Genomic DNA, 24,024 nt, shown 5'->3' with positions numbered 1-24,024 from the left:
ATGCCATGTGGTTTTGGGTACAGGCATCTTCACATCATCTCTGTGTTAAGGAATCACTTAAACAACTTTAAGACCATGCTAGTGGACCAATTTAAGTTTTCCAGAACGGTAACCCAGAAGCAAATGGGTTCATGAGACTGCTGAGCCCGAGGGAAGCAGAACAAGAAGTAATGACATAAGACTAAATGAACTGATTATGGGTTTTGTTTGAATTAATTGCTGTTTTAATATTATATTTTCTGAATATAAAAGGAAGCCTTTTCTCTTTTTCCTTAACCTCTCTATAAATTATAACAATTTCATAGGTAGGAACGAAACATTTTATGTTTTCCTCCGTGACTGATCCCTGCAGGATTTGGGAACTCGTTAAGCATTCTTACATGGCGATATGCTTGTTTTCATGGGTTCAGTATGCATCTGTCCTCCTTATTACTAGAACTTGATTAGAAATATCAGATATGTATCCAAAGCCATACCTGGAATTTCATATTTGAGAATGATGTTCATTTAATACAACTAAACACTTTTAAGGAAGTAAGCTTGACTTCATGGAGTCAATGCTTACAAAGCCCTTTTGGGAACACTGACCTGATATCTGACTTAAATGCTGCTCATGGATTTATGTATTCTAAGTTTTACAGCTAAGGAAATCACTTACTGATAAACCCAGGAATCTTAAGATATTTTGAGGACCTCAAGAAGAGAGGAATTCATCTATATTTATAGGTAATACAGGTGAAATGTCATGGTGGGCAGTTGGCTTGGCTTTCTAGCCTCAGGAGGCTTTTACAAGTCCAATCTGAGATTTCTTATGAAAACTTCCAGCATAAAAAACTGAAGAAGCCAATGTGGTAAGTTACCATTCTCGCTACACCTATGTAAATAATCAGGCCAAATGTGATGAGACAAGTTTTATGATCAAGAATGGAATTTCTTTGAAGTTATTATTTTTTTTAATAAAAATGTGGGGCAATAGGGCATTCTGGGTGACTCATTTGGTTAAGCATCTGACTCTTGGTTTCAGCTCCAGTTGTGATGTCAGGGTCATGAAATCAAGCCCCGTGTTGGGCTCTATGCTCAGTGCGGAGTCTACTTGAGATTCTCTCTCCCCTTCCCTCTGCCCCTCCTGCTCATGCCCTAAATAAACAAAAAAACAAACCAATCTTTTTGAAAACATGGGGTATTGAGGAAGATTTTGATATTGTTCTGTAAATTAGACTGGTCCTGTTACCTTGTCCAAATTATTAGTCCCTTTCCAAACTTTCAGTTCTTCCAGTTTCCTTAAAATGGAACTACATCCCTCTAAATTGATGTTTGCCGGGAATGGCCAGCAATCCCTGTACCAGCGGATGAAAGATTACTCCAAACTTTGCCGTGAAAGAGAGGAGAAGGCAAGGGGGTCAGTGCTCAGAGGCGAAGACCCTTTGCTCTTCTTTGCTCCCACTTTTATTGGTCCTTCAGGATAATCACAAATCCTTATCACTGTTCCTCAAGCACATGATGTTGACAAGGGGTTTTACTGAAACTGGGAGGATCTGTTTTCGGTAGATACGATATGCTAATTGGGCCGTGTGCTATTAAACAGAGCCTAAGGGACAATGCCTACGTCTCTTAGATCACAGGGTGACTGTTTGGGCTGGGAAAGTTTCGGGAAGGCAGCTCCCCACGGCTTTCCAACGGCAGAATGGTCACGTAGGCCTCAGCATTCCAAGGCCTATGCCCTTCTCCGAAACTTTCCCTGCCCTCTGTGGCCTCTGTGTTACATTTTAGCAAGCCAGGTATTATGGCTGATTTCATGCTCTACATTAACCCCAACAGATGTTTCCAATTTTTCCTGATTGACATCACCAAGAACTAAAATCCAACTGGGACTGGAGGTTGCCTTACAGGTGGCCTTTTCTGCAAGGATTTGAGGAAGCCCTGGAAGCTAAAGCCCAACTATTTGAGATCAGCTTTGAAGGACCCATCACCAGCAGACCAGGTAGGGGCCAGATTTCTTCCTGGATAAGCTTTTATTTAGGCCACTGTGGAAATCCTGCAAAATGCTATAGTAATGTATGTCCCTATCAAGAGATAAGTAATACATTTCTGATATTAATGGAATGATATAAAAAGATATGCTTTTAATATATTTCTGTAATGGCATTTTTAGGAGTTTTGTTCATTTCTCAACAGGTATTTCAGAAAACATGGGTATGTGTCCATCAGTCATGTGGCCACAATAAGTGACTAACTACATAATTTTAAATACAGATTACTATCAAAATAGATTTTCATGATCTTCAAATAATACAAGCATTTTGCTATTACACATAATTCAGTACAACTTAAGAACAATAAAGTCTTCATTTTTGTCTATGTGGTATTAATGCACTAGTTCTGGGAATACCTGGTCAGCTTAGTCTATCGTAAAGCTATGGATGCAATTTCTTTCTTTCTTTTTTTTTTTTCTTAAGTGGAAGAACAAATTTCCAGCAAAATAATTTAGCAAAAAACAGCGTATCAGCTAACAGGTTAAGCTCTAAAGAGTGGAGAAACTAAATTTAAGTCTTATCTTTGTCACTCGCTTGCTTTATAAAGTTAAACAAATTATCCTAATTCTCATTTATTCATCAGTAAAATTGGAATGCTTATGATTAATTTGGAAAGTTAGTATAGAGATACATTGCACTAATGAAGTGTTTCCCAAGTTTCTATTGTGTGCTTTTTTTAAAAAAATATTTTATTTATTTATTGAGAGAGAGAGAGAGAGAGAGAGAGAGAGAGAGGGTGCATAAGCAGGGGGAAGGGGCAGGGGGTGAACCAGACTCCCTGCTGAGCAGGGAGCCTGACATGGGGCTCAATCCTGGGACCCCAAGCTCATGACCTGAGCCAAAGGCAGATGCTTAACCACCTGAGCCACCCAGGTGCCCCCCAAGTTTCTATTGGTACATGCCACTCTAACAAACTGTGTCTTTTCTTCATGACATCCTCAATAATTATTCTTTAATATTAAAAAAATTACTTATATGATTAAATGAATATAATTACAAATGCATTTTATATTAAAATAATTAAGGAAAATCCATCACTATTGCTATAAATGCAAGCAAACATAAAAATTCATAAATGCAATGATATATAAAAATTATATTTCGACTCCTTTTCCTAATGAAGGCCCTAGTCAAGGGACTTATACTTTATAAAACAACAATAACAAAAGGAATTTAGCAGGTTTTACAACTTGCCATTGAAAACTAAATCAAAAGATGTGCAAACTTATGGGAAATGGAATAACTTTTTAGTATGCAATCTTTATTAAAACATATAAATGGAAACACTTCCCAACTTGATCCATGAGACTAGCAAAATTATAAACATTACAAAGGACAAGAAGAGAGGGGTGCCTGGGTGGCTCAGTCGGTTAAATGTCCAACTCGATTTCAGCTCAGGTCATGATCTGACTCAGGGTCATGAGGTCTAGCCCAATGTTGGGCTACATGCTGGGTGTGGAGCCTGCTTGGGATTCTCTTTCCCTCTCCCTCTGCCCCTCCCCTCTGCTCACACTCTCTCTCTCTCTCTCTCTAAAAAAAAAAAAAAGAAAAGAAAACAAAGAGAAAGAAAAAAGAAATAAAAGGACAAGAAGAGAAATAACCAGCCAATATCTCTCATGAACATGTATATAAAAACTTCCAACAAAATATTGGAAAGTTGAATCCTTTCCAGAAGTGATAATACATTTTGAAAAAGTGGGATGTATTCTAGAAATTCGAGATTTGTTTACTGTTTGAAAACCAATTAATGTAACTTAATAATAGATTAAACATAATAGATTAAAGGACAAAGACCTTATGATCTTCTTAAATGTTCAGAGAAATACTCAATATAATACGACACCAAATGTTAATGATACAAATTAAACTCTCAGAAAACTAGGGAGAGAAGGTAACTTACTCAACCTAGCAAAGAGCACTGTGAAAATACAACAGCTACTGTTTTGTTAAATGATGAAATAATGAACTTTCCCCTAAAATCAGAAGCAAATATTAGAACTTAGACATGAATTTAGGAAGATCCCAGGACACAAGGACAATCTACCAAAAAAAAAAAAAATTGTGTTTCCATATTTTAGCAGGAAACAATTAGAAAATAGATTTTATTTTTTTTAATATTTTATTTATTCATTTGACAGAGAGAGAGACAGCCAGCAAGAGAGGCAACACAGGCAGGAGGCATAGGAGAGGAAGAAACAGGCTCCCAGCGGAGGAGCCTGATGTGGGGCTCGATCCCAGGATTCCAGGATCATGACCTGAGCCAAAGGCAGATGCTCAACCACTGAGCCACCCAGGCACCCCAGAAAATAGATTTTAAATATGCTATTTAGGGACTTCTGCTTCTGACCAGACTGATATAAAATATATATCCTCCCATGTAGGATAATAAAACAGACAATATATGTGAACCAACATCTTTCAAGACACTAAACATGAAACAACGAAGGACAATGATCTCTGATAGAAAACAAATAATGTGAGTCCTTCTATTGCCAGAACTTACTACCTCATGAGCATTTCCAAGCTGTGGAACAGGGATGGTTAATTCAGATGAAGTCCGTCGAGCTTCCTGAGCTGAGAAGAGTGCCTGAATGTTCAAGGACAGTGAAGTGATAGGAGTTCAGTGAACAACATACCAGAGAGACTTGCATGGAGAAGGAGTTCTGGAAACATACAAATGGTCCTTTCCAAATATTCAGCAGAAGAATGTCTAGAACACATAGGGAAGGCCCTAATGATCTGATGCATGGAAAGAATATACTCAGTATTCACATAAGAGTGAAAATAGTGCCTGTTCCCACCAACCATTCTGCAAACCTTGAATCACTGAGCCTCACAAAAGCGTTCAGAAGAGTTTTGCCTCAGAAGTGGAGAATAATTGGCTATAGACTCAACACTGCTATTGTAATGCCTACCAAATTTTAAAAACAAGCCAGAAAGGATCAAACTGTTTGAGAATGATTTAATGACATCTTGGTACAAAGCTTAATATATTTAAAAGAATTCAAAAATATCCATCACCCAACAAGGTAAAATTTTCAGTCCTCTGTCATTCAAACAAAAACATATTTAAAAAATCATTTCAGGGTTAGAAATCCCATTTCTTAAATGTCTACATTTTATTTTCTTGTCTACAGTGAAAAACTGCATTTACATCCCTTAAATGTTGAAATTTTTTTTTTTTCTCCTTGCCCTTTCTAACATTCAATCATACTCAAACTGGTGCATTACACTATCATGGTTAAAACATGCTCTAAAAATACAGTTAGCAAGATCCAGTACAGAACAGATATGCCATTTGGTGGGGTGCTCTATCTATTTGTGGCTAATGTGCCTTCCCTAAGTGTACTACCTCCTATTTCTCTGTAACCAATACAAATCTATATAAAATATTAATTCCCACAGGTTGAATTTTAGGAAAATAGAACCATAAAACCTATTACATTCCCAGGGCATGTTGACTAGGATTAAAAAAAAAAAAGCCCTGATGTAGAAACAGTGACAGAAAATAACAACAAAGAACTTTTCTTATTTTAATGTCACGGCAAATGAAGCATTTATTTTTACCACCTGTCAAATGAGAACTCGTTTTTTTTAGAGAAATACCAGACATTGTAAAACGAGACACTAAAGAAAAAAAAATGTCCACATCAATAAAGATATTTATATAGCCCTAGAAATTTAGAGCCTTGGTGCATGAAAACAGTATTTACAAATATGTGAGGTACATAACAGTTTGGGGTGAGGCTTGAACTAACCTATGTGTCACAAAACATTAATTACCAGTCAGTCATACTGGTGTTATATTAGTTGTGTTACTGTTAAACAAAACAAAAATATTAGAAAATAGCTTATATAGTTTGCCATCTGTTTAGACTTTTTTGACCCTACTTCATATAGTTTGCACATGACAGTAAAAGTATGTGGCTGCTTATCTTTCAATTGCTGTATATATATTATCCATCTTGCCTTGCCTTGCTGGTTGGGCCTGGAGAATAAGCCACATGGGCCACGTCATCTGGGCTCCATTGCCTTCTGGCTTCCTGTTTTATTTAGACTATGGAAGTTATTGACAGGAGTTCAGAGGATGGGAAGGGCAGCCATTTCTTCCCTATTCTCTCTGTTTCTGCACAAACTCTCAGGTAGTAGTTATTTCCCCACCAGGAGTATAGCTCTTCACGTCTACTTCTTAGTACGTTCTTATGACACTGTTTTCTTCTCTTCGCACTATAGACTTGGAGTTAGAATAGCATGCCATGGTTGCTTTTCTCTGGATATTTCATGATGTCTTTAATCTTCTCCTAACCCTACCTGCAAATCAGTAAATGATCCCTTCTGTTGGTCCATCCGGGGGAATTCTGCTTTCTGCAGAAACAATGACTGATAAAGTGTATTACTAAAAAGTTTGTTTTGGTGAAAGGACTGAATTTTTTCACAAGTATCAAGGTTTCTTGTATGAAGTAGCAAATATCTTTAATGTTAGCATAAAATAATATCTGAAATTTATTGAATTCTTAAAAAAAAGTAATATTATGAGCAGCATTTATTTTTTTTCAATTCTCACAACACTGTTATGAACCATTGCAAACTAAACCATCTAAGTCAGTCTAGTGCTGACTCACAGTTGTCAAGTTTTGGTAAATATCAGTCCCTTGTAGTGATCGGGTATCTGGAGATAATTTCCCAACTTCACTAACATGCAGTTTGTGATAATAAAAGCAAATCTTAGACCAAATTCTGCCAACAATGCATTACACCTGTATTTTAGTAGATTTAATGAAAGGCCATTACTTTTTTTTTATTAGTTTCAGATGTAGAGTTCAGTGATTCATCAGTTGCATATAACACCAGTGCTCATTACACCACGTGCCCTCCGTAATGCCCATCACCCAGTTACCCCATCCCCCCACCTACCTCCCTTCAAGCAACCTTCTGTTTCCTATAGTTAAGAGTCTCTTATGGTTTGTCTCCCTCTCTGCTTTCATCTTCTTTTGTTTTTCCCTCCCTTCCCCTGTGATCCTCTGTTTTGTTTCTTCAATTCCACGTATGAGTGAAACCATATGATAATTGTCTTTCTCTGATTGACTTATTTCGCTTAGCATAATACCCTTCAGTTCCATCCATGTCATTGCAAAAATGACATGGTTAAGATTTCTTTTTTTTTTTTTTTTTGATGACTGATATTCCATTGTGTGTGTGTGTGTGTGTGTGTGTGTGTGTGTATACCACAACTTCTTTATCCATTCATCTGTTGATGGACATCTGGGCTCTTTCCATAGTTTGGCTATTGTGGACATCACTTCTACAAATAGAAAGGCCAACATTTTATCCAGAAGCATAAATCAGAGTGAGAGACAGTGTCCTCTGTGCACTAGGGGAAAAACCAGCACTAACAGGATTTAGAGTCTGAGCCCCACTCAGAGGTACTAGAATGTTCTGTTTTCCAGTTTCTTATAGCTCATTCATATAATAAGAGTGAGTCCTACAAAACTGAGACCCATAAAAACAAGAACCGTGAATCCCAGCCACTTTTCTTGAACCATTTATTTCACCAGTGAAAGCTTTCTAATATTTCAGGTTAATTGGCACACTCTGTGGTACAGATTTCAGTGATGGTATTTGATGTGCCCAGGAAACAAATCTGTTATGTTGATCCTACTAATGTATTTCAAATGTTAATTAACCACCCCGAGGTACAGATTAAAGGTAACACAATAATATACTACAATACTTAGACGTATGTTGGATCAGTTTATTTTTTCTATCAGAAAAAAAAAAAACATGAAAAGTGAACTCCTAAATAGAAACAAAGCTTTTCCTATAATTAATCACTTGCAGACTATGCCCCAAGAATCACTATAGCAGATGTGGTAATAGGTTATATACAGGTCTCATAAAGCCTGTGTCTACTCTATTTCACCCCGTACTCATTAATTAACCAACCCCTCTCTCTCTCTCTCTCCCCCCCTCCCCTCTCTCTCCCCCTCCCCTCTCTCTCCCCTTCCCCCTCTTCTCTTCCCATCCCTACCCCCTTTGCTCCCTCCCTTACCCCTCCTCTCTCCCTCCCTTCCTCTCTAACTCTCTCCTTCTTTCCCTCCCTCCCTCATCCTGGCTCTTGTTTTTGGTCTTACCTCTGCACATACATACACGCTGCCATTTCACTAAACCACTGGTTAGTTGTATATTATTTGATGTTTTGCCCCTAAAGACTTAAAGTATCTCTTAATAACAAGGACATTGTCCTACATGGTCAAAATACAATTACCAAACTCAAATTTTAATGCTAATACTACTAAAGCAAAAATTACACCAGTCAAAAGTAAAGAGGGTAAGAAAAAATTATTCAAGGTTGTTGCAATAGTAGAGAGAGACCAGAACACAATCAGAATTCAACTCCACTGAAAGAAAAAAAACTGGAGTTTTTAAGAGCTGAGGGAGGCCTTCTCTGTTTGCTAATTGGCCTTACCAAAAGGAAAAGTAAACTCTCTTATCTTCATGACAGGACATAGTTTTATAGCTTGAAGCAAGACACCCACCAAAGTTAGGCGTCTGCCTACTCCCCCACAGAGACTGGGAGATAGGAGCTCTACCTTCCTTGATGATTACATTTCAAAGGGATGGCTCCAAGGTCCTTGAGAAAGACAGTCCTGGTTTGTAAAACTGACAAGAGGTTTTAAAAAGATTTACATCTCAAAGAAACAGAAAAAGAATTTGCAATTACAAGTTTTCTAAAGTAAATCCTCTAAAGAAAGGGAAGGGAGGGATCTCTTTGGTTAGAGCATCTGGATTCTCTAAGGGCCTGGAATATGAGGTAGGTCAGCGGCCTAGAGGCAGGAAGAAGCCTCTGTATAAACTTCAAACTGAGGGAAATGTAAATATCATCTTGGTTAATACAATATTCATCATTAAATAGTAATTATTTTCTAATAGGAAATCAGTATTAAAATTTCCTCAGTTGTCCTCAGAATCTCAAAGTGTCCTCTTTAACTATTTTTAAAAATGTGGGATACAAGAAACAAACCTGAATTGTGATAAGTTTCCATGGGTCTTTAGTCTTCTTTAAATCTAGAAAAATTCTTCGGCTGTTATTTTTATGTGACATTGACATTTGTGAAGCGTTGTTTTACAGAAGCCCATCTATACTGAGTTGTTGTTATAAGTTAGCACATACACAGTGTACCAAGTAGGTGTTATCCTTATGATTTTTATAAACGAAGAACCTAAAAGGGAGGTGAATTCTATTGACCCACATCATGTAGTTTCTAAGTAACTAGCAGAGCCAGGATCTAATGCAATTAATAAGATTTATCACTCCTAATCATTGTAATAATGCATTGTAACATTTTATAAGATATTCCAAATATGAATTTTTCTTGTTCTCATCAGGAAATGTGTGGTCATAGTTTATGTTACTCATACATTACAAACATATATACATGCATATATACATATGCACATATATGCCTTTCCCTGCTAGGCTTTGTTCTCAGGTCTTGGTATACAGAGACACATACAATCACTGCCCTAAAGAAATACTGACATTGAAATATTTAACAATTGGCAATCTGAATCCAAGGCAATAGACATATAATTAGGCTAAACATAATATTCTATTGGGGCAGCTTAATCCAGAATTGAAAATCTGGAAAGATTTCTTAAAGGAGAAGCAAAATGTCATGCATTACTTTTTTCCTGATAGTTAAGCTTGCAAATACCTAACAATAAATTTGCTTACTTTTAATCAATCATTAAATAAACTAAGACCATTTTGTAGTTATATTAACAATACATTTCATCTTTCACAGTTTTTAAATCTTCACACAAGTATGAAGAATCAGTGGAAAGTTCAAGCATAAGGTCTTCCTGTTCATCATAAATGGTAAGTTAGCGTGAACTATTGACTGCTTTCCTCAATAGCGTCCTAAGTCAACTACAGAAGTGAGATAGAAGCATGGATCTGAATATTAAATATAAGCACTGAGAAATTGCAAAGTAGATCAAGGACTGTCCAGAACCTGTGTGGAATGGTGGCAGCTGGTGACAGAGCACCCCCAGACCAGCAGTGAAGACATAGTTTGGAGAAGAAACTTTAGGTTCTGTTCTTACATCTTTCCCATAAACTCAAAACACCCATTTTTGTGTTGGCATGAAAATATCAGGGTGGAATAAAAGACTCCTGTGGAAAGAACCAACTTTTACTTGAGAGCTGATGAATTACAGTGTAATATTTCTAGTTTTTATTTTTATTTTTCTAAGTGCTTTTTGCTTTATGGTTCATACTGTTCAGAGACATGGCTGAGTATAGTCTGGAGTGCTTGGTGCTCTTAGCCTTGGGGTTCATTGCCACTCAACTTTTTTTTTTTTTAAGTTTTTATTTTTAAGTAATCTCTACACCCAGCATGGGGCTTGAACTTACAACCCTGAGATCAAGAGCGGTGTGCTCTACTGACTGAGCCAGCCAGACGCCCCCTTTGCCACTCATCTTTGACAAAGAAAACTGATAAAACCAGAAAACAAATAAGACCATTAAAAAAGGCTGACAGAAGATCAAATTACAGAAACCAATTATGTTTGTCAAACCAGTAATAGCCAACTAGAAAATATAAATAACACATGAACAACAAAAACTAAGATACGTAGGAATTAACGTAAAAAGGATCTTATGAAAGAAATAAGATCTAAAAAGAGAAATAAGTGAGAAATAACTATATTAAGAGTTACACAGAAAGTAATGGAGAAGACTTGAAAATATTTCCTGTTTTATTGGTTTGGATGACTTAACATAAATTTATTAATTTTTCTAACATAAATTTATAAATTCAGTGCAATCTCAATCCAAATTCCAGCTGGAAATAAAGAACTCCATAACATTATTTTAATATTTATATGATAAACAGTCACAAACATACAAGTTAAACTCTTTTGAAATATCATTTCTTAAATAAGAACCTGAGGGTACAAACCATGAAGAATACAATTTATAGATGATTAAATGAAAATTAAGGCTTTCTATTCAATGATTGCAAGATAGAGTTAATTGACAAATGACAGAGAAGATACTTGCAATATCTAAAACCAACAAGGGCTAATATCTAGATTATATTAAAACTCCTAAAACCAACACAGAAAAGGAGGAGCCAAGAGAGAATAAGTAAAAAACAAAAACAAAACAAAACAAAAAACTAATTCATAAAATAATAAAGGCAAAACGTAAAACAAAAATATATGCTTAAACCCATTCACTAATTAATGCTATTTTAAAACAATGTTGCTCTATACTTTGCATTTCTCAGATTGGCAAAATTATTAAGTTGGATAATGCCAGTATTGTCAGGGTATGGAATATGGAAGCTTCATGCACTGCTGGCAGTGAAAAAGGCTAATGCAATCATTCTGGAAAGCCATCTGGCAGTATTTGGTCAAATTAAGCATGTGAACACTATGATCCAGGAATCTTATTTTTTGGAACATACCCAGAGAAATTCTTACGCATGTTAATAAGAGTGTATATACTATTATAGATTGTGGTAGTGAGGCATGAGAGAAAATCTAGTTGGCCATTCCAAGGGCAATTGATAAGGACAATTTAATGAAGCATGTGGTTGGACACTGTTGATATTCACAAGCAATGTGGGTAGATACTTTAAAATTCATTTCAATATAAAAACAAAAATTATGAGATCTACTACACAGTGCAACTAAAAATACACATAAACAGTGTTTAAAGAACTAATAAAGGGATCCTTATTATATTACAATTAACTAGTTGCAATGGGTACCGTGGAAATCTAGCAAATTGAGCCTGAGATAGCCAAACTTCTCTATTCCTTCTCCAACAAAAACATAACTCACTCTCTCCGTAGCATTGGAAATGTTAAGGACGGAGGCAAAACTCTATCAACAATGTGATAATAGGAGGGACTCCTGGGGCGCTAGGTGGCTAAGTCAGTTAAGCAACTTGATTTCTGCTTGGATCAAGATCTCAAGAGTGGTGAGATCAAGTCCTGCATAGGACTCCACACCCACTTAAGATTCTCTCCTTCCTCTCCCTTTGCCACTCCCACCCCACTCACACTCTCATGCTCTCTCTCTCACTCTTTCTCTCTCAAAAAAAAAAGAAAAAAAAAGAAAAAAGACAGAAAGAAAGAAAAGAAAAGAGAATCCCTAACTTGATACTATTGATACAAATCACGTTTGCCATTCTCTGGTACTTATGTAGCCTAGCTTTGAGTGTGGCAAAAAAATACACAGGGGTAGCCAGTATACATGTCTTAGATGATCAGTAAAAATTGGTACTATCCCCACTGCAGCAACCTCCTTCTTAGAAAGGGGGCATTAAAGTGAAAATAAAGAAAAGGAGGAAGGACTAAAAAACCAGGTGAAATTGTTTAGATGGCTATTGGAAAATGGATTAAAAATAAAAGAAAGAAAATTGGCAGCATTGCTACTAAGAACTGGTGGCATATCATCAATGGTTGAGTGGTTGAAAGCCAGCTTCAACTCTAGCCATAAGATTTGCTTCACATATTCTACCTTGGATTAATTAAAATTCCATTCTGAGAATCACAAATTAGACAAAAGAGTTGATGAGGGGCTAAATTCCCCCCCCTCCTTGTTTAATAGAAAACAGTCTGAGAACTAGTAACTGAAAGACAGGGATTTTCCAGCACAGTATCTGAGAGGACAAGGCAAGGTCTTAGACAATGGTATGTGAAAAATGTTTATGAGGAATATGCGAAATTGGAGATGACTGGATATAGGCAGTAAATGTGAAGTATCCACTGGAAATAGAGAGAAAAGGCCCAAAGACAAAATGTGGCAGTATGGATATGCTCTGGTGGAAAATTGAAGCATGTGACAGGAAAATATATTTTGTGTTATGTCACCATTACATTAAAGTATAATTGAGATTGTATTATGTGCAAAAGGAGAGGTCCAAATATACCATTTTTTTTAAAGATTTTTATTTATTTATTTGACAGAGAGAAAGACAGCCAGTGAGAGAGGGAACACAAGCAGGGGGAGTGGGAGAGGAAGAAGCAGACTCCCAGCAGAGGAGCCTGATGTGGGGCTCAATCCCACAACGCCGGGATCACGCCCTGAGCTGAAGGCAGACACTTAACAACTAAGCCACCCAGGCACCCCCCAAATGTACCATTTTTAAATTGGAGATGAGCCAAATTCACCCTTGACCTGATTAAAATTGGGCATTTGGAAACCTTTGGAATTTCTCTGGCTATCTTCTATAATAAATATTACCTGATATAGAATTCTAGAAGGACAACAAGAGATTATTCCCCCAGTTAAGAAAGAGATTGAAATGAGAGTGTTGACTTCTACTAACTTTTTAACAACTCCAGATCTTGTAGATACACGAGGCAGTCAGTTCATGGAGACAAACGATAAGGCTATTGGGACCAAACGAGACAATTTCCCTGAGACATTTGTCTGGAACAGATATGGTAAAGCCTATATAACAAGAAATGCAACAAGACAAGGATTATTGATACAGTATAACAGATTTGACTAGCCCCTTCTTACCCATCCCTTTTTTGTAATGTAGTCAAACATTATCTGCATTTATGTGGAGCGGACTTCAGAACGCTTTCCCATTTTTCTCCCAAAGGAACATTTAATTCACTGGCATACTGTCATAAAGTAGTACATAAGCACTTAGGCTTTAGAGTCATTAGACTCAATTGATGCATTGAGTTGAAAATGTAATGATAATTCTTCCTCAGACAGGAAGGTAGGACAGTAGTACAGTAGTGACGTCACCCATGTGACAAATAAAGACTGGTTGATTTAAGCAGACAAAATTTAAGATCCAGCAGAGTCTGTGAGATATTGGAGAATTATAATGAGCTTGGAGTGTCCTCCCAATTATGAGAAATAGATTACTATTTTTTACTGACCCCCACAACAGAATAAGAATACAGAAACTAATGGGACAGTTTGTGTTCTGGTGAATCACATCTCTTATTTAGTGATAATGCTGGACCCTATGCACAAAGTCCTGAAACTTGTATATGAATGAAATCTGCATTTGAATGGGGCCTGAAAATGAATAACTATTAAAAGATTTAAAAGGATTGTGGCTTACACATTGCTTGTAGGGCCTTGTGATCCAAACGCTCAAATAATTTTAAAAGTTTCTGATGGGGCGCCTGGGTGGCACAGCGGTTAAGCGTCTGCCTTCGGCTCAGGGCGTGATCCTGGCGATCTGGGATCGAGCCCCACATCAGGCTCTTCTGCTATGAGCCTGCTTCTTCCTCTCCCACTCCCCCTGCTTGTGTTCCCTCTCTCGCTGGCTGTCTCTATCTCTGTCGAATAAATAAATAAAATCTTTAAAAAAATAATAATTTTAAAAGTTTCTGAAATTAAAGAGTAAAGAATGGAACCTTTGGTAGAAATTGAAAATTACACCTTAGTAAAGATTGAATTTTGGATTTGAAATACGCCTATCGTAGCCACTCAATAGGGTCGTTTGGAAAGACAGTTGGTAGCTGTGACTGGGCATACAAAGAGGCTATTTTAACATAAAAGGACATCAGAAAACCCTGAGAACAGAAAAACCTATTATGTCATGTGAAGCATCAGAGAAATATTTCAATGAAGAGGCAGCACTTCAAGATCCAAGATCATCTGACAAATGTCCATGCCCTTTATGAAAAGCCTGCTTCAGTTATTTCAGGGTCAGTGATGAAGATCCCTAGATCTTCCTGCTTATATTGGTTCATGGTTTGAGCCACATTTTTCCTTGTAACAAAGGAAAAAAGGCTTGTTGATTACTTACGTTAGTCCCCGTATTGGAGATCATGCTCTTGTTTAGAAATCAGTGAAAGTAAGCCCTATACTTGGTCAAGTTCCCATGAAGGAAGGTGGGAATAAATTGTAAATTTAAACCATAGGTACAACTGAGTGCCCCAGTATTGAGCAGTATAGATATACATCCTCAGGAAAGTGCTAGACTATTTATAGATTTTTGGACTAGATACCAATGTCTTGAGATACCAACTGGCAAATGGACCTTAGATGATTGGACATTACCAGTATGGGGTACTTAGTTATGGGAATTCTTATGGAAATCTAGAGGTAGAATTAAGACCTAGTAGTTGGCACAGAAGGAGACTTTAGGTGATTAGTACCAGACACCTGTGTTGCTGAAATAGGTGACACAATGGTGGTCAAGCAATCCAAAGTAAGCTAAGCAATGAAATATTGCTATCAAATTCAGCAAACCGTTATTGTATTAAAGGATTATACTTAGTATCATCAAGAAATAAAGTGCCTGAAGATGGCTTAAGAAGAATTCCTTGAGGTCAAAGAGCTGCACACAATGACGAGTGGATTATATCCAGCCTCACTGCCCAAAGGACAATTTCATAAGGCAAACCCTAATTTGAGGTGCATTTTATACTTTCAAATTACACACAATCCCTTAATTCCCATTGACAAAAATATATATGGTAGTTTAATTAGGACTAGCTCCAAGAGGCCAAGCAGGAGCATTAGGAACCAAATTCAGAATCACACCAAAATTAAAATAAGAAAGGCCTGTCATGGTGTTGAAAACAGTTTGCTAATCTTAATATGTGCATTAACGGGAGCTCTAAGACTAGTCATGACTGGTGGTCGGTATGGAAATAAAATAAAACGGTACAATGGACTGCGTTATCACGTTGATAGGATACCAACAATGCTGGGAGAGGACATGGACCCTCACCAAAAGAACTAATAACTACTTTAACCTTTATGAGATCTATATTTTAAAGTAGCCAGAAATGCTAGAGATCCAGATGGTAGATTGTTCATTTATAAACATATGAATAGTATACTGAAATTACAGCAGAACATTACTCAGGAGTGTGGTCTTTAAATTTTCTATTAACTCAGGTACTATGTATATAGGACAACTTATATTTTTCATGGTTTACTTTCATTTGTGCCAGGAATGAAGGGCCAACACTATGTCCTCCCTATGGGGCTAAGTGATAAGTGTTGCTTAATGATAACTAGAAGCCTGAGTTGGAAAGAGCTTGATTTATCATATCTGAGATCTAGTTATCTCTAGGAACAGATAGAATCCAGAATTTAATGAACATTGGCTTCTAGGCACAATTCCATGCATTAGACATGTCCTTACTGTGGAGAAAGAATAGAAAATGGTACTGTATCATACATAGGTGTTAAGCTTTTAAAAATCTCTCTGCCATGTCTATAGTGTATAACAAAATCTGGTCAATTCTAATTGACTAAATGAAAATAGAAATTATGTAGAGTATGATCTCAAGTACTGGAAAATATTTGGGTAGACTATTTTGAAAACCTTAAATGTTACAATACCTATGGAAAATGGCCAGAAAAAAATAAGTATATTTGGTTTTAGAAGATGACGAGTGCACTTAAACTCTCCATCTGTACATGAAAAAAAGTTTCAAGTAATTGTGGATTACAGCAAAAAGAGAATATTCTCTTTTTGTAATCCAAATATCTATTAAGGGATATGGTCACAATTAAAAAGATTTATGTAAGGAATTTACACTCACCCGTTACTGGTGAATACAGGGTTAAGAGTATATTGATTCCTCTGTAATACATTGCTCTCTTTGTTAACAATCTATTTGCGTAGTGTGTAATCAGCTTACGAATCTCCAGTTATATTTAATAATTTGTTGTTTCCTAAGTATGTCATGCTTGCCCTTACCTCCAGTCGTCTCTATCACTATGGTATTTCCTACAAAGACCCTGATCTTTTTGCCTCACCACGTCTTAAGCATTCTTCAAATTAACTCCTCATGCAAGCTTTTCTTATCCCTGAATTTGGGTTATGTGTGTTTTTTATTTGCTTCTCTATAACTATAATCAATTCTAGTCCAAATTCCCATTTACCTGTTCATCTTGATTTTTAGACCAGAGTGCCACCATGAAATGCACAGACTACAGCATCAAAATCACATGGGAGGTAATTTTAAAAAATACATCCTTGAATCTCACCCTAAACTTATTAAATGAGAAACTCGAGAGCCTGGGGATTGGCTCTGGTGATTCTCATGAGCACTAATATTTGAAAAACCTGTGCTCTACTGTATGCTCTCCTAGATAGCCTACTGACTAAGCTTTCTGACATAGAGTCCAATAAGCCTATAGAACTTCAACACTACTCCTGATACCAATTAGTTGCCTACTGAATCAGACTTGTCAAACGTAAGTATTTTATAACCCCTTTAGTAGGAATAATAGTAACAACAATAATAAAGTAGCATAGGCCAAAGTTTTTATTTGAATTATTATATCATTTGCTGTGTTTTAAGCACACAAATCTAGGTATGAAGTTACTGTGATTTAAATTTTTCTATTACTGTAAATCAAAGAAAATTTTATAATTATATACAAACAGGAATGGAAAAACAAATATTAAAATTATCAGTATTCACTGGAATAAGTCTATTTTGTTAACAATAAATTACTGAATGCAAAATCTGATAAAATGGCAGTTGGACACAGCTTCTTTTGAGTTTATCATGATTAACACTGAGACTTACGGTTCTAAGTCTTACCCAATTTTTCGAATATGAAGTACCATGAAACTTTCTTTTGAATAGAACAACACAATAGCTTTTGGTCCTTCTTGGCCCGAATACTTATTTGCCAAAGTATTTTTTATTAATTTTTTTAATATATAATTTTTTTAAAGTTTTGTTTTGTTTAAGGGCAGCTGCCGTTTTACTGGAGGTCCCATGTGGGACTGGAGGGCAGGGCTGTCACCATGAGTTCTACGAAGGAATAGGGTTGGGGAATACACCTGCTGAGGAGGGTCTGGAGTCCCACATTATCGCCTCACCATCCATAGCAGGAAGGTCACCTTGGTACTCCCAACCCCCCACCACCTCCCAGGCTGGGAAAAGCAAAGCAGAGCAGAGCAGCGGAGGGGGTCTAAAACCAAATGTGCAAGATTCAGGAACCACTCAATGTCCAACCAAACCCCTGGCTGGGCTGTTCCTTTTAAGGAAGGGTTGTAGGAAGGAGTCTGCCAGGCATGGACTGGCCCATAGCTGGAGGGAGTAAAGGAGTGTAAGTGGAAACCAAAGGAGCTCTCCGGAAAGAAAGCACAGAAACAGAGGGAAGACCATGAGAGTGTAGGAGAGTTCCCAGAAGGGGGCAGGGCTGGTGAAGGGCCGGGCCGGCCACATTTGAATGGCTCTAAGCAGGCCTGAACCACTTCCGCAGACACTGCCCACTGTTCCGGTACCTGGGGTTCGCCTCCAAGGAGTTGCTCCCAGTCTTCTCACACAGGTCAGCAGGGAGCGGCAGTAAAAGGGAAGGGGGGGGGAGGGGGGGGAGGGGAGGGCAGAAGGCCCTGGCAGGGAAGTGGTTTTTTCCCCCAACTCCAGTCCCAGCTGCCAGCCAGTTGGCTCTGCAAGTGTAAACTGTGCGGCATTTTGCCCACTACCACTCACAATTTGCCCAGCATAGTGGCATGCCAGATGTTGGCTCTCCCTGCCCAGTGGGGTCCACCTGCTGGCTCCAAGGTCACAGGTTCAAGGAGCACTCATAGAAGCAGACGGCCTGGATGAAGTGCTTCTGAGAGCCCCGGGGTCAACAGTCTGCAGTGAACCAAACTGAAGTTGTAGAGCAGGAACTCATCCAGGTGGGTTTCCCAGTTTGTTAGCCATGCAGCAGGCTTCCAGGGTGACCTGCCTGTCACCCTGAGTTGAGAAGATGAGCGTTTATGTAGATCAAGGCAACTCAAGTTTTAGGGCTGAGTCCTGGTAAAAAGAAAGCTATACATGAAAAGAGCCTCAGAGATAGGTAGAGAATCCCTCTCAGGTATGCAGGTGGGTACTCATCTACCCGAGTTTAAGGAAAATACAGGAGGCTGGGAAAAGAACCACTTGAAACACGTTTAGAGAAAAACAACCTCCAGAGCTCAAACAGCAATGAGTAGTTTGTGTTCCGCACAGGTCAGAAAATGTTACAAATCTTGGGCCAATGAGTACCAAGAAAGGTATTTCTTCAGTAGTGAAATAAGATTAGCCCAAGACTCAACACTTGCTCTGGCCCTAGGTAAGGTTCGAACTACTTCAAGTAAACCCAGCTGGGTTGAAATCAAACCTCAAGAATATTTTTAGGTATGTAGAAATATTCAGTGCTCAACAAGGTAAAACTGAATTTTACCTGGCATTCAATCAGAAATTACCAGACAAGCAAAGAAGGATGAAGATATGACCCAAACGAGGAGAAATTAAATCAAAGAGAACAGAAATGACACCAAAATAAGCTATAGGCTGAATATCATTATATCTATATCTATATCTATATCTATATCTATATGTATGCCAAACTGTATCTATGATGCTGTTGCATTTAATTATTTACATAAACTATTGCCACAGCAACATGGAGGTTGTTTAAATGCCTCTTTCAGTAATGAAGTTTCAGATGTTCAATCTCTACCAAAAATCAACCATTAAAGATATGGGCACCTGCGGGATGTGGCCTGGGGAAGGATCACAGGAGAGATCCGGAAGCGAGGCTCCCGCCCCCACCCCCGCCCCGGCACCCAGCTCCTACTGTGTTGGCCTGGCTCAGCCAGGATCAAGGAGATCCCTATCTTCAACAACTATGTGAAGCTGCCGCTCTCCAAGTTCTGTGAGCCCTACAGTGGAGACGATAGCAAATCATCAGGGAGAGGAACCACTTGGTATGAAAGAGAGATGAAAATGTAATTGCCTTGAAAAAGGATTGTTAATTAGGAGATATAACAACAAACTGATTTATAGACACTATGCAACATTATATTTTGTCTTCTGTGTGGGTCCTTCAGAAAGTGAACTTGGCATTTTAAATCTAATACAATCACACAAGAAGCCCAAGATTCATGGATCTCTCACCATGTGTATCCTGATCTGACCTCCAAATCCACCCCTCCCTGTCTCCTGAAAATCATTCATAATGTCCCTAGAACTCAAGATACTTGTGGAAACATTACGGTGAACTGGATTTAATTTTCCTTGTAGACAAAGTTCACATTCTTGCAGAAATGGTGATGGGGGGATAATGGTATAACATGAATGAGATTGTTACACAAATTGATGCACAGAATAAACTGGAGAAGTCTGAGGTAGGAGCTCCAGCCCACGTGTATCAGTTATAAAGAACATGAATGTTCCTGAGATCCCAGGAAATAGTAACATTGGTGACATCAGTATAAAAGTGCCAAACCTGCCTTCTTTTAAATAAAAAAATTGAAAAGGCCATTTCCAGATAAAATCCAGGGGGAAAAGCCATCCAAGTTTACCATGCAGTTGTTTACCCAAAATAGAGGAGAGTCTTAACTTTTGCTCTTGGGTTTAAGTCAGGGTACTATATAGAAGTTTTATAAAATCAGTATGGAAGTTCAATGTTGCTTTTCTTGTTCAGTGTTTCAAAAAGTGTTTAAGACATTTCTTTAAATTATGTACAATCCAAGATGTTGGTGTTTTGTAGGGATCACAAGAGCAGCATTCCACAATTCTTGCTGTTATTTGTCACAATTGTAATTTAAAGAATGAAGTATGTATTGTATGAAAACATTGTGACCTTTTTCTCTTAGTTTAAATAAACTCCAAGGTAACTGGACTTCTAAAGCTTTAAAAAAGAAAAAAAAATATATTGTCATGTGTTTTGGAAATTTTTATAGTCTTACTTGCTATTAATTTTTAGTTTATGCATTTAATTTTTAGTTATTGTTATTTGATGGATGTGTCCTTATAACTGTACCCTTAAGAAACAATAGTGATGATTGAGATTTTACTTTTGATATTTTATCTTATTACAACCCATTTGGGAAATGGCAAGTTATTGTTTTTATTTTCCTAATCCAGTACTTTTCTTCTGCTACACGTTAATAAATGGCTCCTTTAGACTATTGATTGCTGCTATCTGCAACCTACATTTATCACAGCTGCATCACTGTTTTCTATTGCACAGTAATTTGCTCCTCATTTATTTCATTTTGTAACACATAAAAACTAAAAATCATAAATGCCGGTAATCGAGACCAAATAGGGTGCATATTTAACGTGATACTGTTTTTTATAACCATTTTATTCAAAACATAAACAGATTTAAAATATAGATATTGTTAACAGAGGAACAAAATTTTTAAAAATAGGGTTAAATGACTGAAAATGAAATGTTCCAAGGTATTTACCACTGATGATAAAAAGCAAACTAACAATATTTCTCTATTTTAACATCCTTTATAATATGCTGCCAAATATATTGAGGTTTGCCAGGCTGGCCCAATTCCACTTACTTCTCATTCCTTACTCTATGGTTTTTTCCTTTGAGTCATTGAGTTAACCCCATCCTTCTAATTTTGCTTAAGTTAGCCAAGGTTAGGTCCTGTTGATTGCAGCCAAAGAAATCTTGACACACAGGGTTTTCACACCATCAACATTCAATCATTATTTTACATGTTATGTGCTAAATATTTTGTTAATTTTTATGTGATATTCAAAAATAAATAGAGCATACATTTTAAGGAACTTATAGTAGAGATTTTAAGTATAAATTTGTATAATGAGCATTTAAATCATAATACTTCAGACAAAATTCTAAAAGATTTTTGACAAAATTCCTAAACCATTGTTCATAATGAAAGCCTATGAACAAAAGATTCATAATGAAAATTTAGGCATATACTGATATTATATTCAACCACTTACCTTTTCATCTATTTTCCAGGGAAAAACTAAAGAAAAAGGGAAAAGAAAAAGGACTAAAGTTCATCGTTAAATATCATCCAATTAGATGCGCTTGGATATGGTAAGTTACTGGATTATATGACCTTTCCTTTCTAAACTATTATCAAAACCCATTATCTGAGTTTTCATTGTTGTTTTACAAATCATTAATTATTCTAAGCAAAATTAATATCTTCAATTACTACATGATTGAAATATGTGGAAAGTCAGATAATTTGTTGAAATATGGAAGAAAATGTAAGTTAGGTATGAGTAACTTAAATAGCTTGGCTGAGCATTCAAGAAACACTCTCATAACTTTCAAGATAAAATATTCATCCTTAAAAGTCCACAAACTGGATTTTCAACTACTTGGATTTTTCAGGTTCTCAACCCAAATTGAGCTGATGTTAACTAAACTCACAAGAGATTGATAAATAAATCAAACTTCCAATATATTAATTTACTCTAGTGATCACATTTCTAGCTAAAGCAGCTCACTTCCTGGTATTTGAACTATATAAGAAAATTAATTATTGATCAAAAGCTTGCCTGATGACCACAGAATGAAGGAATAGAGAAGCAGATACCCTCAAGAGAGATTTTATCTATTTCATGAAGAAACCTAGTAAATTATTCCTACCTCACACAGCAGAGAATACTATCAAGGGGCCAAATTTCTCATATTCCCCCAAATTATTTCCTATTTCTGGGCAGTGATGAACCCATACTGCTGAGTTTTGCTTCTGTGAAATCTGTTTTTCTTATTCTATCCATTTCTCTATTGACAGTTTCATTCTTTTGACATGTTATTATCACCGAGCATGCTGTATATATTGAGTTGTTTATGTAAACAGAACACATTAAATATTCTCCTGCTTTTTTTAATGATTAGCTTTCAGAGGTTTACCTGAACTTTGAGTTATTGAAAGGAATCTCTTTCCTCCCCGGCTGACTATTTTATCTTTCTTCAACCTCAGATCTTCCATTTCATCTCACACATGAAAATTGGTAATCTATTCATAACTCACATTGTCATGCCCAGGATAAAGCCACCATTACTCTCCTGGAAATATAGGTCAAAAATATAAGATATTTTTCATTGTTCTCTCTGTCTTTATATCTTCCATTCACAGTCACCAATTCCTTTTGTGCAATATTTTGTGTTCTGTCTTTTCCATTCTAATATTCACTGCCCTGGTTCAGAATCTTTTTGTATTTGTCCTTGACTACAATAGTTATTTATTCATTCATTTTTTCAGTCATTCAACAGATATTTTCTTGAGCTCCTACTGTGTGCCAGTCACCGGTCTGAGGATATAGCAGAGATAGACATAAAGGAATCCGAGCTCTTGGGACATTCTACTGGAGGAACACAATAAACTGTAACTAGTAAGTCAATAATTATACTGGTATGCTACAAATACTTGGAAAAAATAAAATAGGGCAATAGGTAAGAATAGAGTGAGGAAGAATCACTATGGTCTTTCAGATTGATAATCAGGGGAGACCTTTCTGAAGTGAAATTTAAGCAGAGACTGGAGTGATGTGAAAGAGCAGAGGGATGAGGAAATATGAGTGAATGAATAGGCTCTCAAAGATTGGAGAAGATAAAGGGGAAGATGTTGGGAAGTTTGAAAAATAAGACAAAAGGCAAGGTTGCTGAAGTGGACTGTAAGACAGGGAAAACTGGAGATACGGCTTAAGAGATAGGCAGGAGCCAGTTGATGGAGGGCTCTGTAGGTCGTGGTAAAAATTTGGATTTTATTCTGTACGTATGGGAAATCACTGGAGTGCTGTGAATCCTAAAAGAACACCATGAAATGATCCTTCCGACTGCTGTTCAGAGCGTACCATTTTTGCTTTAAAAGCAAGAAGGGAAGAGATGATTGGATTTAGGATAACTTTTGGAGGTAGAGTCGGTAGGACTTGCTAATGAAATGGAATGTAAGATAAAAGTAGAGGACACTGAGGCTTCTAGTCTGAGAAACTGGGGCAGTATATTGTCATTTATTAAGGTGAGAATGAATAAAGGAGACCATAAATTTAATTTAGAAAAATTACATAGATATGTTTTACAGATTCTCATTCAGTAATGTAAATGCAACAAAGACATTCTAACATATTATCTTCATTTAGTGTGGTCAACTTTTGTTTTAAGATTTCTTTTTTATTTATTTTAGAGGGAGAAAGAGAGTATATGTACATGGGGGGGCAGAGGGAGAGGGAGAGGGTCTTAAGCATTTTTGCAGAGCTCAACC

At 37.0% G+C, this 24,024-nt stretch overlaps 1 pseudogene; it reads left to right on the top strand.

Annotated features, from left to right (window-relative positions):
* Window positions 1–18,230: 18,230 nt before the first annotated feature.
* LOC113251107 (AP-3 complex subunit sigma-1-like) lies at window positions 18,231–20,388 on the top strand (annotated as a pseudogene).
* The last annotated feature ends 3,636 nt before the right edge of the window (window positions 20,389–24,024 follow it).

This window comes from Ursus arctos, unplaced genomic scaffold, assembly GCF_023065955.2.
Source record: "Ursus arctos isolate Adak ecotype North America unplaced genomic scaffold, UrsArc2.0 scaffold_10, whole genome shotgun sequence".
NCBI classification, from domain to species: Eukaryota; Metazoa; Chordata; class Mammalia; order Carnivora; family Ursidae; genus Ursus; species Ursus arctos.
Note: the sequence above shows the minus strand (reverse complement) of the source record. Positions and strands in the feature narration are given on the sequence as shown.